Source organism: Camelina sativa, chromosome 15 (assembly GCF_030686135.1).
Source record: "Camelina sativa cultivar CO46 ecotype springtype chromosome 15, ASM3068613v1".
Classification (NCBI taxonomy): domain Eukaryota; kingdom Viridiplantae; phylum Streptophyta; class Magnoliopsida; order Brassicales; family Brassicaceae; genus Camelina; species Camelina sativa.
In genome coordinates, this window is record NC_141894.1 from 6,544,260 (window position 1) to 6,549,061 (window position 4,802).

At 35.0% G+C, this 4,802-nt stretch overlaps 1 pseudogene; it reads left to right on the plus strand.

Annotated features, from left to right (window-relative positions):
- Positions 1 to 1,514: 1,514 nt before the first annotated feature.
- On the plus strand, positions 1,515 to 2,574 carry LOC147926319 (uncharacterized; annotated as a pseudogene).
- The last annotated feature ends 2,228 nt before the right edge of the window (positions 2,575 to 4,802 follow it).

Consider the following 4,802-nt stretch of genomic DNA (forward strand, 5'->3'; position numbering starts at 1 on the left):
TATATGTGTAAGAATTTACCAAATTGTGTTTACGATTAAAATTATATTGATTATATGTTTCCTAACATAAAACTGTAATAGGTGCAAATGGAATTAGTTCTATATTTTAGGGAAGATTTAATATCTGAATTATATGTTGCCTATCACATTGCTATAATAGGTGCAAATGTAATTAGTTCTATATTTTAGGGAAGATAATCCTAATAATAAACTTTTAAGGATGTTGCAATTGTAATAAGTGCAAATGTAATTAGTTCTATTTTTTAGGGAAGATCTCCGTAATCGGTTTAAATGTTGAAGAAAAACCCGACCCATGAGACAAAAAAAACCCGACTCCGACGATTTCCGTAATCGGTTCTATTTTTGTGAGTGTGATGTAATTTTGATTCGCAAGTTTAGAGAATATCCATGCGATTTTGTTTGTTATGATTTAGGAAATAATGGTAATGCACATTGTTATTTTGAGTATAGTTAGGATTTGATTTATGAAATCCAATAATTAGGAATATACGGATCGATTCTGATTAATATACGTATAACCACTTACCAAATTGTTTGTGTACTCTCGATATTTTAGGGATGTTGCAATTTGTATTAGCTATATTTTTAGGGAAGATCTGATTTTCATAAGCGGATTAAATGTTTATAAAAAACCCGACCCGTGTGATAAGGAAAGGAAATATCCAATTTTTTGAATCGGTTTAAAAGGAGAAAAAAAAACTCGACCCGGGTGACAAAAAGAAGGACACAATTTTGTATTCCAAAAAATACATACATTATTTCCATCTGACAATTATTTAATTTTGGTATAAGGAAGTTTCATGTAATTATTATGAAATATTGTGATTAATCCATCATAATACACATGGCACAACACTTGTCATTACCAAAATTAATGGGTGTATGACTCATGCTTTTGTAAGTGTACTATAAATAAGTTGTGTAAGAAGAGTAAAAGGTGATGTTGTCCTTGATCAAAAAGAAAGAGTTCTCTAATCTCTCTCACTCTCACTCTCGTGCATGCTTCTCTCTTTCCCTCTCTTTATTATTTCTTTTACTCTTTACAAAGTATTGTAAAACACACATAATTGTATTCTACTTATAATTCACAACACGTTATCAGCACGATCAACTCTCGATCCGTCATCCGTTTGAGGTAAGATTTAAGTTTTATTCAAATTGTTTGAATTTAATTATTTTACATGCATGTTATTATATGTATAATCTATAGAGTAAAAATCTATACATACTTCTTGATCTAATGGTAGGCTCTGCCTCCTTGATCATTTAGATCTACATTCTTGATCTAATGGTAGGCTCTGCCTCCTTGATCATATGTTCAGATCTATATATATTAATTATATGGAAGGCTATGCCTCCTAAAGTAATTGTTTTAATTTATGAATATATTATATAGTTTATAATCTTGTTTTATAGTTTAAATTTTGCTAAAACAAGATTTTACAAAATTATTTCATAAAATTTTATATTTAACAAATTGTTTTATTATTTATATAGTAATCATGTCAAACTTGGCAAAGCTTGAATTCGCCGCCCTTGATATCTCTGGAAAAAATTATATGACATGGGCATTATATGTAAAATTCTATCTGAAAGGGAATGAGCTTCTCAAAACCATCGATCCGTCAGAAACGGGGTTAGAAGAGGAAAAAGCAAGAACCATGATGTTCTTGCGTCATCATCTCCACGATAATTTAAAAAATGAATACATCACGAGAGAAAATCCTGCAGATCTTTGGATCGCGCTCAAGGATAGGTTTGATCACCAAAAGTATGTGATCTTACCAAAAGCCAAACATGAATGGCTAAACCTGAGGTTTCAGGATTACAAAAGTGTAAGTGAGTACAATTCCGCTTTGTTCGGAATCACTTCAAGGATGGCTCTCTGCGGAGAAGAAGTTTCCGATTATGATATGATCGAGAAAACATTTCAAACTTTCCATCCTTCAAATGTACTCCTGCAGCAACAATATCGAGAAAGAGGGTATACTCGATATTCTGAATTAATGCAAGTTTTGCATGTTGCTGAACAAAATAATGAGCTCGTGATGATAAATCATCAAACCCGTCCAACTGGATCAGCTCCACTTTCAGAAGTGAATGTTGCTACATCCAGCTATAATTGGCAAGGAAGAGGACGTGGACGCGGACACGGTTGAGGCCGTGGTCATGGTCGTGGAGGAGGTCGTGGAGAAGGTCGAGGACGAGGAAGAGGAAGAGGTTTCTCTCCTAATGACTTCAACGCAAGAAAAACCAACAAGCATCTTCAAATTAATAATGTTGGTCGCGTTATAAAGAAACAAGATGAAAGTACTTGTTACAGATGCGGCATGAAAGGACATTGGTACCAGACCTGTCGTATTCCAAAACATTTGGCCGATCTGTATCAAGCATCTCAACAGGCAAAAGAAAGGAATGTTGAGACCAACCTCATCTCTGATGAAGCTGGACCTTCTTACCATGGCCTAAACGATGAACCCCATCTTGATATAGCAGATTTTCTCATTGATAATGAAAACGGAAAATCATGCGAATAAGGCCTATATGCCATGATATGCTTTGTCATAGTTTGATATGTACTTTATGTTTATAAAATGTTTTTTGGATAATAGTTTTATTGTAATATATGATAAGTTTTTTTTGTAAGACTTTATGTTATTTTATTAATGTTTATTTTATAAATATTTTATCTCAGAAAATGTCAAATTTTGAGATTGAGGATGGAGATATGTGTCTAGCAGACAGTGCTACAACGCATTCAATACTTAAAGAGAAAAAATATTTCTCCTCTCTCAAAATAAAAGACTCCGCTAGAAGCGTGAGCACTATATGTGGTAATGCAAAGATTATTATAGGCTCTGGAAAATCCAGTTTTTCAATGTCAAGGGGAACAAAATTTGAAATTGATGCATTATATTGCCCCAAGTCTCATAGAAACTTGATTAGTTTCAGAGATATCCGAAGAAATGGATATCATATAGAGACTCTGAATAAGAATGGCATTGAATATCTTTGCATAACATCTGAGGAGAAACATATATTGGAAGAATTACCAATGTTATCCTCTGGATTGTATTGCACAAACATAAATAATTTCGCATCTTATGTTACAGTAAACTCTAAGTTTACTAGTACATTTAAGATATGGCATGAAAGACTTGGACATCCTGGTTCAGTTATGATGCGAAAAATTGTGCAAAATTCCAATGGTCATCCATTGAAGAACGAAAAGATTTTTAGATCTGATGAGTTTTCATGTGATGCATGTTCTCAAGGAAAACTCATAATTCGGCCATCGCCAGCCAAAATTGGGAATGAATCACCATTGTTCTTAGAGAGAATACATGGTGATATATGTGGACCTATCCACCCTTCATGCGGGCCGTTTCGTTATTTTATGGTAATGATTGACACATCTAGTAGATGGTCAAATGTGTGTCTATTGACAACAAGAAACACGGCCTTCGCAAAATTCATTGCCCAAATAATCAGGTTGAAAGTTCAATTCCCTGATTATGCCATAAAGAAAGTCAGGCTTGATAACGCCGGTGAATTCACTTCAGAAGCTTTCAATGACTATTGTATGTCAATAGGAATCGATGTGGAGCATCCGGTTCCTCATGTTCATACACAAAATGGCATGGCTGAATCTTTGATTAAACGGCTACAACTCATTGCTAGACCGTTAATATTGAGAACAAAACTCCCAATTTCTATATGGGGTCATGCTATATTGCATGCTGCAGCATTGGTCCAAATACGACCAAGCGCATATAATAAATATTCCCCTTTACAATTGGCATCTGGCCAAGAGCCAAACATATCCTATCTCCGTATTTTTGGATGTGCGGTTTATGTGCCTATAGCCCCACCACAAAGAACAAAAATGGGGCCACAACGGAGATTGGGTATATACGTCGGTTATGCATCCCCGAGTATAATTCGATATCTTGAACCGCAAACTGGTGATATGTTTACGGCACGTTTTGCCGATTGCCATTTTAATGAAGATGAATTTCCAGCGTTAGGGGGAGGAATTAAACAAGTACCAAAAGATATTACATGGTATACACCATCTTTGATATACATTGATCCCCCTACAAATCAACGTGAACTGGAAGTTCAGAAAATTGTACATTTACAAGGTTTGGCAAATCAATTACCAGATGCGTTCACAGATACAAAAAGGGTGACAAAGTCATATATCCCCGCTGCAAATGCACCATCAAGAGTTGAAATTCCTAGAGAGGAACTTGATGGAAGCAAAGCTAATGAACCTAAGGTTCAATTGAAAAGGGGGAGGCCAATGGGCTCTAAAGATAAAAATCCCCGAAAGAAAAAGAAAATGAGAGATGAAAAGGTTCAGGAAGAACCAAATAAAAAAGAAAAGTCCTCAGGATGATACAGAAAAATATGAGGTTTCTATTAACTATGCCCAAAATGTAATGTTATGGTATAGAGATGAAATCGATGATGATGATGGAATATTCTCTTTTTCTGTATCTAAAGAGATCGATCATGAAAAAGATGATCCAGATCCAAGGTCCGTATCAGAATGCCAACATAGGCCTGATTGGGAGAAATGGAAAAAGGCTATGCAACTTGAGTTGCTCTCCCTCAATAAAAGAAATGTCTTTGGACCTCTTGTCACTGCATCTAAAGATGTAAAACCTGTTGGTTGTAAGTGGGTATTTGTGCGAAAAAGAAATGAGAAAGATGAAATCACAAGATATAAAGCCCGACTTGTTACACAAGGTTTTTCTCAAAGACCCGGAGTTGAT